This window comes from Bos indicus x Bos taurus, chromosome 15 (genome assembly GCF_003369695.1).
Source record: "Bos indicus x Bos taurus breed Angus x Brahman F1 hybrid chromosome 15, Bos_hybrid_MaternalHap_v2.0, whole genome shotgun sequence".
Lineage (NCBI taxonomy): Eukaryota > Metazoa > Chordata > Mammalia > Artiodactyla > Bovidae > Bos > Bos indicus x Bos taurus.
Genome location: NC_040090.1, coordinates 7,185,553 through 7,199,392, shown reverse-complemented (window position 1 = coordinate 7,199,392; position 13,840 = coordinate 7,185,553). Strand labels below are relative to the sequence as shown.

The 13,840-nt window shown below is 39.9% G+C and overlaps 1 protein-coding gene across 3 annotated transcripts in view; it reads right to left on the bottom strand.

The window, feature by feature from the left end:
• The window catches only part of CKAP5 (cytoskeleton associated protein 5), a 105,915-nt gene extending 93,974 nt beyond the window's left edge, over window positions 1–11,941 (bottom strand). For all 3 annotated transcript variants that reach the window (XM_027562461.1, XM_027562463.1, XM_027562464.1), the window contains exon 1: window positions 11,860–11,941. The gene's annotated coding sequence lies outside the window, so the exon portion shown is untranslated. The remainder of the gene's footprint in view (window positions 1–11,859) is intronic.
• Between the last annotated feature and the right edge of the window lie 1,899 nt (window positions 11,942–13,840).

Genomic DNA, 13,840 nt, shown 5'->3' with positions numbered 1-13,840 from the left:
GAAAAAGTTGGCTTAAAGCTCAACATTCAGAAAACGAAGATCATGGCATCCCATCCCACCACTTCATGGGAAATAGGGAAACAGTGGAAACAGTGGCAGACTATTTTTCTGGGCTCCAAAATCACTGCAGATGGTGACTGCAGCCATGAAATTAAAAGACGCTTACTCCTCGGAAGGAAAGTTATGACCAACCTAGATACCATATTCAAAAGTAGAGACATTGCTTTGCCAACAAAGGTTCGTCTAGTCAAGGCTATGGTTTTTCCTGTGGTCATGTATGGATGTGAGAGTTGGACTGTGAAGAAGGCTGAGCCCCGAAGAATTGATGCTTTTCAACTGTGGTGTTGGAGAAGACTCTTGAGAGTCCCTTGGACTGCAAGGAGATCCAACCAGTCCATTCTGAAGGAGATCAGCCCTGGGATTTCTTTGGAAGGAATGATGCTAAAGCTGAAACTCCAGTACTTTGGCCACCTCATGCGAAGAGTTGACTCATTGGAAAAGACTCTGATGCTGGGAGGGATTGGGGGCAGGAGGAGAAGGGCTGGATGGCATCACTGACTCGATGGACGTGAGTCTGAGTGAACTCCAGGAGTTGGTGAGGGACAGGGAGGCCTGGTGTGCTGCGATTCATGGGGTTGCAAAGAGTCGGACACGACTGAGCGACTGATCTGATCTGATACAAAAAATATTTTTTTCCATTATAGGTTATTACAAGTATAGTTCCCTGTTGGTTATCTTTATGTATATATAGTACAGTGTATATTTTAACCCCAAACTCCTACTCACCCTAAATTTTAGACTCAACTCCAGAACTGTGAGAGAATAAATTATCATTGTTTTAAGCTGCCAAATTTGTGGTCATTTGTTTTGGTAGTCATAGAAAACTAATACATGTTTGAAAGCACATAAAAATTTTCTGGATGGATCCACAGAAAATTGTTAACAATGACTATTTTTAGAAGAATGTATATGGGACTAGCTAAAGAATTTTTACTTTTCATTTTAATACATAGACTTGTCTTTTATTTTAATGAACAAGCTTCAATATTTTCTATCAAAATGTTTTTAAAAGCTCTAAAACTTTAAAATTCCAGCCTGGCACCTTGAAGCTGAATCTGTCTATACATATCCCATAAGCCTCACTTCCTCCCCTTAGTATTTTTTGGACATCGTATCTCCCTTGAAAGAGAGATCTGAATCTTATTGCCCCAGCATCTAGCAGAGTGCTTTGTCCTCTAACACATAATTCCTAAAACAGTACAATTTCATCAAATTATAGAACTCTTAAATATACAATAAATGTGTTCTGAGTTTATAAATAAAATTTTGCATGCGGAATGTATTTAAAATGTGAAAGGAAAACATGATATAATAGAATTCTAAAGCAAACGCTTTTTTGAAGTGAAAAATTATTAAGTAATAGATTTCAAAAATTTAGAAGATTTTTGTCACTGTTTTCTTAGTACCTACTAAGAATTTTGATTATGAAATCCATTAAAAGAAGGAAATTTTAATTTTAGATCATTCGTTTGGTAAAGTCATGGCAGGAGAGCAGTTGCTTGCAATGAATCTTATTGTAGAGCGCTCTAGTCAAAATTAAATTCAACCAAAACCGTCATGTTGGCTGCTGGAGTAAGATCTGAGTTCTAGCACTTGCTTTGTCACACACTAGCTGAGTCTCAGTTTTATCACCCATCATTACAGTACCATCTTCATGTGGTTCCTTATTTAATACACAGAGCATTCATTACGTGCCAGGCAGTACCCTAAGCACTTCACATACATTAACTCGTTTATTTCTCATAACTCTGAGATTGGCGTTATTATTCCATTTTACAGATGAGAAAACCGAGGCATAGAGGCTAAATAACTTGCTTCACGTGATTCAGCTAATTGTCACGGTGAACTGTTGAAGTGAAAATGAGATTTTGCCTTACATATGTTAAGAATACCTCCAAATACCTGTATTATTCCCCTGCCACATAAGTACACTCAGTATGTAGCTAAGTGCCTAATACAGAGTAGCATGAGATCATAAGATGTTACTCTGTATTAGGCACTTAGCTACATACTGAGTACAGGAAGTGAAATACAGTAGCCCAGTGGCAATGTACTATGAGGGTGTAACAGAGGCAATTAATCTAGACTGGAGGGTCAGGGAAGGTCTCCTTGAGAAAGTGATATTTAGGCTGAGAACTAAAGGAAATTAATAGTGATTAGCCAGACCTAGCCACAATGACTAGATATAACAAGAGAATGTTTCAGGGACCTGGGTGAAAGCTGACAAGAGCTAGGCAAGATAAAGAAAGAATTGCAACTTCTGTGGCCAAAACAGAAGCTGGGCAGACTAAAAAGGGTCGGATCATACAAAGCCAGGGACTTTATGCAAGGAAGTAGTACTGTGTGTTAGTTGCTCAGTCATGTCCAACTCTTTGTGACTCCTTGGACTGTAGCCCTCCAGGCTTCTCTGTCCATGGAATTCTCCAGGCAAGAAGACTAGAGTAGGTAGCCATTCCCTTCTCCAGGGGATCTTCCCGACTCCAAGGATTGAATCCAGGTCCCCTGCACTGCAAGCAGATTCTTTACCATCTGAGCCACCAGGGAAGACCCATCATGGCAAACAGCAAGCACTCAAGAAACAGTAGCTATCTTTACTATATTATTATTATAAGCATCATCTCAGAGTCATTTAGAGATCTTAGACAGACTTCAGTTCAGTTCAGTTGCTTAGTGGTGTCTGACTCTTTGCGACCCCATGGACTGCAGCACGCCAGGCCTCCCTGTCCATCACTAACTGCCTGAGCTTAATCAAACTCATGTCCATTGAGTCAGTGATGCCATCCAACCACCTCATCCTCTCATCATCCCTTTCTCCTCCCACCGTCATTCTTTCCCAGCATCAGGGTCTTTTCAAATGAGTCAGTTCTTCACATCAGTTGGCCAAAATATTGGAGTCTCAGCTTCAGATCAGTCCTTCCAATGAATATTTAGGACTGATTTCCTTTAGGATGGACTGGGTGGATCTCCTTGCAGTCCAAGGGACTCTCAAGTCTTCTCCAACACCACAGTTCAAAGGCATCAATTCTTCAGCACTCAGCTTTCTTTATAGCCCAACTCTCACATCCATACATGACTACCGGAAAAACCATAGCTTTGACTAGACAGACCTTTGTTGGCAATGTCTCTGCTTTTTAATATGCTGTCTTCAGACTTAATCAAACCTACACTTTAATCTTCTGGTTCAAGAAAGGCCTAAGTTAGCTTAAGGTTCTTGACCGAGTAAGGCAAGTCTCTGATTTAAAACAAGTCTGTTGGTTGTATAAGCAATCTATTCCTTCTTATCCTACAGAAAGCAGATTTACTGAAAGTTAAACAAGTAAAGCCTGGATAACTCAATCAGTAGAGCACCAGACTTTTGACTTCCCTGGTGGCTCATATGGTTAAAAAGAAGAAAAAAAAAAATCTGCCTGCAATGCAGGGGATCGGGGTTTGACCCCTGGGGGAGTAGGAAGATCTCTTGAAGAAGAGAATGGCTACCCAATCCAGTATTCTTGCCTGGAAAATTCCATAGACAGATGAACTTCACCAGTCACAAAGAGTCAGACATGACTTACTAACACTTTCACCTCTCAAACAAGTAAATGTCATTTTATATTACTCAGGAGACTATCCATATTTCACTTGGAGGAATTCCCCATATTAAATGTAGGGCAAAATAAGCAGGCAGTCCTCTAAAGCATAAAAAACTGTTTTCCTTTACTGCCTAGAGGTTTCTGATATGGGATTTGATCTTTACTCACAAATGAAGAACTCATGCTAGTTCAGGACTGGGGGTTTTCATGAGGCTTTCTTTTTTTTTTTTTTTTTTAAAGGAATGTATCACGTAAGAAAGGGCCAAAAGAAAAGTGTGGAATTACAGTATTGAAAAAGACACCTAAAACACAAGAATGAGAGACTTCATATAGCAAATGAATAAGGACATGAAATGATGAAAAACAAACATTGCAAATAAATACATAAAAGAAATAAAACAGCAAAATGAATTAGAGAATAAGATGTTCTAGATAGCCAAGTTTGCTAGAGGTTTGTCCCTGAAATACCGATTATTTTATATAACTTTTTTCCATGTAAAATAAATCTAAGAAAATACATAAGCTTTACACTCTTCTTAAACAAAATCGACTGATAATTATTTAAAATTTTCAGGATAATCCATTTGAGCAATCAATGTAGCAATACCCTCAAGATGTACTGCCAAAGAGTTATGAGGGAATCTTGTATCAAAATCAAGTGGTTCCAGTATGGCTGTTTTGAATTTTAATGTTCTGTAGCTTTCCTTCCTCAAACTTCCTGATCAAACTAACACTTCTAGTTAACTTGTAGCAGTACTATCTAATTTTAGCTCTTGATTTAAAGAAGCAAGCAGGGTGAAACTGTGCATAAAGAGCAGGATCTACTTGAAGGAAGTCAATAAAATTTAGAATGCAGAAGACTTTTTTGGTTTATTTCCTGGCAGTTAACTTTCAGATAAATAAAATGCATCTTTAAGTCTTACGATTGAAAAAAAGACAACTGATTAAACACACATTTTCAAGACATACTTGAGACTATTCCACTTTTTTCCTCATCTTCATAGAAAGAATTTTAAGCTCATTTTAATTAATAACCTCTAAGAAATATAATCAAGATGGAGAAGGAAATGGCAACCGACCCCAGTATTCTTGTCTGGAAAATCCCATGGACAGAGGAACTCGGTGGGGTACAGTCTATTGGATCACAAAGAGTCGGACACGACTAAGCAAGTAAAAAACAACAAGAAGAAATATAATCAAGATATTGAAGAAGTAAGTTTCTAATCTCTTAATAAAATAAAAATCACTTTTGAAAAGACAGAGGTCACCAAGGCTTATCTGAGATCATATTTATGCCAAAAATGTCTGACCATTCCAACAAAGTCAGAATTTATACTTTGCATCTCTGAACAAAGATCATATTCCAGGAATAAGCAACTGCTGTTACCAATTAAGTGAAAATAATGTTTTCTGTGGCACTTAAAAAGAGTTATGGAAGAAAAAAGAAAGAGCTCAGTAAAAAGCATATCACAAAGAGGACATTTGTTTGGGACATGAGTTTCCTTGGAAAGTTGGAGACCTGTATGAAATCATGTTTAGCTTAATACAGAGAGAAATAAATAAAACAACTATATATGTGTGCATATGCATGAGTTAGTATACAAACATACCCAGATGTTTACTGAGAGGACCTCGGAACAATGACACCAGAAATAAGCGCATCTAGATCTTGGTTTCTATCAATAAATATCACAGTCTCGTAGAAGGAACCAGGGCTGAGTCTACGGCTGGGATGGGGAAAATACTAGATCGGTCTGGAGCATCTTGCTCTCCCAGAAAAGTGCTCAGAATGAGCTAAAATAAATAACACAGAACCAGATTATAAAACAGATATTCATATTTATATAGATAACTGGTTAAATACAAAAATAAATGGGGGAGAACAGACAAATTTTTGTTACAAAATTCCAAACAATCTATGTAGATACTGTTCCACCCTCAGTAAGCAGAACTTATGCCCATCCATTTTGAGGATTGGCTAGACTCAGAGACTCACTTCCAAAGAATAGGTACAGAAAGGAAAAAATAGTAACTTTACTTCTCAACCTGGCAAACACTACCTTAACCAAGTGTTCAAGGTTGACATCATCAGTGATATCATATAGTCCCTTGATAAGAAATGACGGTGTTCTGTGACATTCTTTCCAAAAACACATAACCCTTGTCTGATAATGAGAAAAACACGGGACAAACGCGGAAGAAGAATATTCCACAAAATAACTGACTAGTACTCAAAACTGTCAAGACCGTGGAGACAAAGTAAGACTGAGAAACTGTCAAAGACCAAAGGAGACTAAGAGAGATGACAACTAAATGCAATAGGTTACCCAGGATTGGATCCTCAAACAGCAAGGCGATATGAATAGAAAACTACAGATATCCCAACAAAACCTGGAGTTCAGTTAAAAGTAATGCATCAATGTTGGTTTCTTCATTTTGACATATGTACCATGTAAGATATTAACAATAGAGGAGATTGGATAAGAGGTATACAGAGTGCTATATCTTAGCAACTTTTCTGTAAATCTAAACTTATTACAAAATAAAAAAGTTTATTTTTTAAAGGTTTTGTCAAAAAAAAAAAAAAAAAAAAAGCCCGAAAAACAAAAAACCCTATCATTTACCTTCAAAAAAGTCATGTCTTGAAAAACAAAATTTTTAAAAAGTGAGATACCTCAGACCTACTAGAATGGCTAAAATTTTTTAAAAAACTGATGAAACTAAATGCTGACATGGATGTCAAGCAAAAAGAACTCCCGTTCATTGCTAGTGGAAACGCAAGATGGTATAGCCACTTTTGAAAAGTTTGGCAGTTTCTTACAAAGCTAAACATTGTCTTACCAAGCTAAACACTGTCTTACCCTATGGCCCAGCAATCACATTCGTAGGTATTTACACAGGAGAACTAAAAGTTTATATGCCACACACAAATATTTATAGCAGCTTTGTTCATAATTGTCAAAAACTAGAAGTGACCTAAATATCCTTCAATAGGTGAATGGATAAACTGTGGTACACACACAATGAAATCTTATTCAGTAATAAAAAGAAATGAACTACCAAGCCAAGAAAAAACATGGGAGAACCTTAAATAGATACTCCTAAGTGAAAGAAGCCAGTCTGAAAAGGTTACGTAGTGTATGATTCCAATTATATTACATTCTGGAAGAGTCAAAACTATGGAGACAATGAAGAGATCAACGCTGCCAGAGGGTGGGGGAGGGAGAAAGGATGAATAGGTGAATTATAAGAGATTTTTAGGGCAATGAAACTATTCTCTACGATAGTATAATGGTGGATAAATAACATTATAAATGTCAAAACTTACAGAAGTTTACAACATAAAGAGTAAACTTTAATGCATGCTAATTTTAGAAAGTCATTTGGGAGACTGAGGAATCCCATAAAATGTGTGAAACCATCTCACTGAAGTGGGTGGGGAAAAAGAACTGACTTAAGCAACTTTGGAAATGAATGGACTTTAACACTGAAGGCAAAAGAAACTGGACGTAAGCACTGTATTAGTGTTGTTTAATCACTGAGTCATGTCCGACTCTTTTGCGACCCCATGGGCTGTAGCCTGTCAGGCTCCTCTGTCCATGGGATTTCCCAGACAAGAATACAGGGGTGGGCGGCCATCTCCTTCCCCAGGGGATCTTCCCAACCTACCCACCTCTCCTGCTTGGCAGGCAGATTCTTTACCACTGAGCCACCTGGGAAGCCCTGTACTTTTAGTTAATAGTTATTTTTTATGGGAGTATGGATTAAAAATTCAGATACTGCTACACATATCTACTGGAGCTGAATAGAACTCCTGTTTAATTTGGTATAGAAACAGATAGCAACATATAGGAATATCTATAGATGTCTATACACACCAGTTAGTATATATACCTATTAGTTCTGTTAGTTGAGAGTGCCTAAAAGAAATGACACCCAAGTAGCAATGAGAACACTTACTGCCCAGATCTTGGTTTTTATTACCATTCTCCAATAAAAGGTCCCAGGATATCCGGGAGAAATGACTAATTCTAGCACTGTGACAAGAAATATACAAGATGAGCTTACTGCATCTTGTAGTGTTCAGGTTCAGGTTCAGTCGCTCAGTCGTATCTGACCCTTTGCGACCCCATGAATCGCAGCACACCAGGCCTCCCTGTCCATCACCAACTCTCGGAGTTCACTGAGACTCACGTCCATCGAGTCAGTGATGCCATCCAGCCATCTCATCCTCTGGCGTCCCCTTCTCCTCCTGCCCCCAATCCCTCCCAGCATCAGAGTCTTTTCCAATGAGTCAACTCTTCGCATGAGGTGGCCAAAGTACTGGAGTTTCAGCTTTAGCATCATTCCTTCCAAAGAAATCCCAGGGCTGATCTCCTTCAGAATGGACTGGTTGGATCTCCTTGCAGTCCAAGGGACTCTCAAGAGTCTTCTCCAACACCACGGCTCAAAAGCATCAATTCTACGGCGCTCAGCTCTCTTCACAGTCCAACTCTTGCATCTATAAATGACGACTGGAAAAACCATAGCCTTGACTAGACGGACCTTTGTTGGCAGAGTAATGTCTCTGCTTTTCAACATGCTATCTAGGTTGTAGTGTTGGGAACTGCTAAAAAAAATAATTAAAACACACATACACACACACACACACAGATGTGGGAATGTTAAAGGGAACAAGAGCCAACTGAGAGAATACTCAATGGATAAAGCTGGAACAATTCGAGCAACAAAGTAAAGCAGTACTGGAATATAACTCAAAGTATAAAATACCCTTCAGTTTATACTGATATAAATCCTTGACTAAACTAATAAATGGGGAAAGAGGGACAAATTTTCCACGCAGAAGAAATTCAAATAAATTATCTAGCTATGCCACCCCAAGGACAGGGAGCACAATCCCTCACTTCCTAAGTGGGCTGTACTTCCTTCCGAAGACCACAGTACAGAAAGAGGAAAAGAGTTAACTCTGTAGTGGAGAAACCAGACAAACACTACTTCAGCCAGATGATAAAAGTCAATACCAACTGTCATAAATCATGTTGATAGTACCCTTTATATGATGGGATTAAAATGGCATTCTCTCTGTGATCTTCCTACCCAAAACACATAACCCCAGTCTAATTATAAGAAAAACATCAGATAAATTGCAACACATGAACATTCTACTAAACAATACCCCTAAAAACTTCTACATATTTTAAAGTTTTTAAAAACTAGGGGGAAACAGCGAGGTGGGGAAGCCAGATCTATCTTCTCTCTCAGTCAACACAAACATAAAACTATCATTTTTCCATGATTCTTAGTTGAAGACTTTCCAAATTAGTCTGCTAAGATATTGCTATATCCAAAGACACAGAAACACTGGTTAGTTGTACAGTTTATTACATGGAGAAAACTACTCCAGTTTTGGCCAACAAACATTTTCTGGCCACCTTATTTGTCCTAAGCACCGCTTGAAGCATTGAAATAACCTCACAGATTAAAAAAAAAAAAAAAAAAAGCTCCTGTGCCCTGCTTTCATTTCTGTGAGGAAATCAGACAATATACAAGCAAACAATAAATGACCTATCATATAGCAATAAATGGTATACAGTTTAAAAAACAAAGTGAGGTAAATATGACCAAGAGGGCTACATTAATTGGAGCTTGGAAAATGCCTCTTTAAGGAGATGACATTTGAGTTGAGACCTGAGTGATGCCTATACACAAAGACAAGCTTGAGGCAGGGTAGAGCAGGTGGGAAGTTCCAGGCAGAGAGAACACACACAAAGGCCAAAAAGAGTAACTTTTAAGTATTCGAGATAAATCAAGTGGGCAAGGCAACCGCCCTGATAGAAACAAGGTAAGCAACATATCCTGAACTCTACAGGTACAAATATGCATTTAACATTAATTGAAATAAGGTTAAAAAAAATTCAAACCTCCAACACTGATCACCAGGAATTCATCAATCATTAGATCCACGTCTAAACTCTACGCCCCCATTTAGTGCTATCTCCCACTGTCACAACTGTCCATCTTTCATATGGTAAATATGCCATTTTGAACTGTTCTTCCACCTTCCCTCTAAAACCCACCATGCCTGTGGTTCACATTTTCTTATGTCTCTGATAGAAGTATTTAAGAAAAAAAGGCAAGAGGGAGAGTCTACCCAGAAAATGATCCCAAATTCTCCCTAACAGATCTCATTACGTCACACAGTACAACCAGAAGTTATGTGCAACGGCACTGAACAGACTAACTTGGGTTCAAATTGAGGTGCCATCAGTTGTATGATTGTGAGCAAGCTGCATAAGCTTTCAAGACTCAGTTTCCTCATCTGTAAAAGGTTGTGAGAATTAAAAAAGATAAAACGTGGCACCCAGTAGAATATTCAATAAATGTTAACTACTGCTGGGAGAAGTAGCTGAGCATTTACTTTGTTCAAGGACTAGAGCTGGCCAGAGGGATTATAGAAATGACAATTTGCTACAGCAAACTGTTTGAGAGATAAAATTGTCAAACTCCCTTAGGTCAGGGGCTTTGTCTTTTTCTGGTTCACCAGTGTATTCCCAGAATCTAGAACAATGTTTAACACACGGTAGGCATCAATATTTGTTGAATGAATGAATGAGACTCCATTAAGACAAAGGAGCATAAAGGAACTTGACTTTGCTCCAACATAAAGAAAAGTTTTCCTTCCCCATCAAGATTTTAAACAATAACCTAAGGCACTGTTAAATACATTTATTATTTTTCATTGCTTTCCCAAAACCTAAGACAGTGTTCATAATATTAGGGTACTCAAATTTATTGCCGTTAAAACTCTGCTGTTAAAATTAAGCTGTTGATCAAAAATTTTAAAGTAATAAATTATACAGTTTATTGTTAAGGAATATTTTTGCTTGCTGTTGCCTGAGTGAACAAACTTTAAAAACTTGTGTAAATTTTTTTCTCATGGGTTTACCCATTATGTTTATGTTGGCAAATATATATTGATTTCACCTTTCTTTATGTCATTTTATAAAAACATTACAGTTTATCCAGTCATTTAAGAAAAATCCAAATCTTTTACAATTTCTTAAGTTTCAAAGATTGTTACCTTCATTATCAGCTCTTTAGGTCAAAGAAGGACTTTTCAGGGTGATAAAAATGGAGAAAGGAGGAGTTCACCTCTCTCAAAATGAGTTTTCAGTTACTATAATTATGCATAAAATAAGACAGGGAGCATTTCTGGGCCAACACTTGAAGCCTTGAGTCCCATAAGAATTAAACTGGAGCCATGCATAAATTTGGGGCAAGTTCTGCAAAAACCTCTTCTTCCTCTATTTTCGCTGAATGAAAAACTCATTGCTCAGATTCATCAACACGAGTGTATTTTCCAACACATAATAGCCGCTCTGGCCACACGATTTTCACCATTTTCTATTCCAGAAACAAAAACGGACGCGTTTAAATCCGGCCTGACAATTACCACAATGGCAGGGTCGCTATCTCGACAGCCACAGTGGTTAAGAGCTTAACAAGTAAGAATCTAGTTTACCGAGATCTCACGTTAAAGTAGCAAGGCCTGATTAACCTACACTGCTGGCTATTGTACGGGTCCCCCAAAGCTTCAAAGCTGGAAATATACCTGAACTTTACTGACACCTTCTGAGAGAGAAAGCCAGGCGGAAGGGCGGAGCGATGCGATCCGAATCGTTTTAAATCGCAGCAAGCCGGCGGGGCCGCAGGTGCGCGGGCCGGGCACAGGTGCGCGGGCAGACCCGGGGACCACTGTCCTTGTCACGCTCTGAGGCGACCAGGGCCCTTCACAATCACCACAGCCCACGGAGGTTCTCTCTCATTCATTCATTTGACAATTACGCGAGGGGCGCCGTAGCAGGGCCGGCTCGTAGGCTCCCCTGCCCCAGCACCCGAACACCCTGAGCCGCCAGACGCGGCCCTGCGCCGCACGCATCCCTCGGGCGCGGCAGCCCGTACCCCGCCGCGCCGCGCCCCGGTCACCCGGATCCCGGCTCCGGCCTCAGCCGCACCCGAGCGCCCACGCCCCCCCGCCCTCCCTGCCGCCCGTCCCCCGGCCTCCGCCCCGCTCCGCCGCCTCAGACCCGCCGGGTTTGTGGGGCGAGGAAGGCGCGCGTCCGCGGAAGACCCCCGCACCCCGCGCCCTGGGTGAGGGGCGCTCCGCGCGCGCGACTCGTGAACCTGAGGGGCCTAGGCGGGTGGGTCGGGCCCACAGTCCACTCACCTCCGCCGGGTCAGAACCGAGAGGTTGCTCTAAGCCGTTTGAAACCGCTTGGGCCGCCGCACACCCCGCAGTGTCCTCGTTGCTTATTGGTCCTGGGCGGACCGCCCATTGTCCTTCCATTGGTCCGTTTGAAAGAATTGTGGGCACGCGCCGCCCGCAGCCTTAAAGGGGCCGTGCGCAGCCGTGTTTCCCTTGGAGCCTGACTCTGCTTGGTCCTGTGGGGAGGTCACGGGGCGAGAAGCCAAAGATTGAGACTGTCCTGGAAGAAAGGTGTGTGAAGAGCTAGCTGTGCCTCCTGGGTGGTCAGCAGGTTTGCTTTACTTAATTGCAGGTATTTAAACTCCTGTCAGCCAGTCAGTTCAGTCGTTCAGTCTTGTCCGACTTTTTGCGACAACATGCCAGGCCTCCCTGTCCATCACCAATACCTGGAGCTTGTTCAAACTCAAATCCATCGGGTCGGTGATTCCATCCAACCATCTCATCCTCTGTCGTCCCCTTCTCCTCCTGCCTTCAATCTGTCCCCAGCATCAGGGTCTTTAACAATGAATCAGTTCTTCGCATCAAGTGGACAAAGTATTGGAGATGCAGACAACACCTGGCAATTCTTTTTCCGAGTCATTTTATTCACAAATATTTATGTGCAGCAGAGTGAGTGTGGGAAACCAGAAAGGCAACTAACATACAGTGGAAGGAGAATGAATGGAGCCAGGACGATGGATCCTGGTCTTGGACCTGCTCTGAGTAAAGCACTTTTCTCAGTAAATCATGTGGAACTTAGTTTCCTTATCAGTGAACCGGGATAATGATGTTTCCCTGATAAATTTAGTGTGTTGAATTAATATAACTAATTGAGTGTCTAGAAACAGCCTTTGAACAGTAATGCATTCTTTAAAGACTTAATACTCTGGTTATTTGTAAAAATGAGAGACTTGGTTAATATGGTTCCTGAAATTCTTGTTTTGTCTCTACAGTCAATGTTTCTATGAATAAGACCTGATCCTAAAGGAATTTGCAAACTACAGTTGTCAGAGGAATAAAACGTATAGAACCAGTCACTAAAATTCAAGCAATATGAGAACAATATAAAAGAAAAGCTGTAGATGTTTAGGGGAAGGGAGAAAATAGATGGAGAAAGATCTGTGAAGGGGATGTATTTTTAATCTGAGATTTAAACTGTATGTAGGCAAGAGGGTAAGAAATGGAGAAGGGATGAGTGAAAGTAATAAAACAATAGTTTTTGTTTTAATCTATCAAATTGGCAAAGATGAGAAAGTTTAACAACTTTTGGTTAGCTAAGAGTTAGAGAAATATACATTCAAAGTCACTTGTCAGTAAAAGTATAACTGGTACAAACTTTTAGGAGGCCAATTTAACAGTTATTAAAATGTAAAATGTATATAATCTCTGGCCAAATAATGCTACTGATGGGAATTTGTCATACAGATTTATGAATGTATGTAAAGAAAAATGTACAAATACATTCATTACACACTGATTTAGAAAACAAACACATCAACAAAAAAAACGCCTAAAAATTACATGTTCATTTATAGGGAACTTATATAAATAATGGTATATCCATTCAACAGAATACTATGCAACTGTTAAAAAGAATATGGTTAATCTATATGCGCCAGTTAGAAAAATGCACAAATTTTATTTAATTGTAAAAAAGGCAAGTTGCAGAAAAGCATACATATGGACTGATTTGGGAGTTTCCCCAGTGGCTCAGTGGTAAAGAATCTGCCTGCAATGCAGAAGCCACAGGAGACACAGGTTCGATCCCTTGGTTGAAAAGATCCCCCGGAGAAGGGCATGGCAATGCAGTCCAGTATTCTTGCTTGGAGAATCCCATGGACAGAGGAGCCTGACAGGCTATAGTCCCTCGGGTTGCGAAATAGTCAGACGTGACTGAAGTGACTTGGCACATGGAATAATTTTATTATATATGGTTATAATTGTATGTGTATATGTGTGTCTG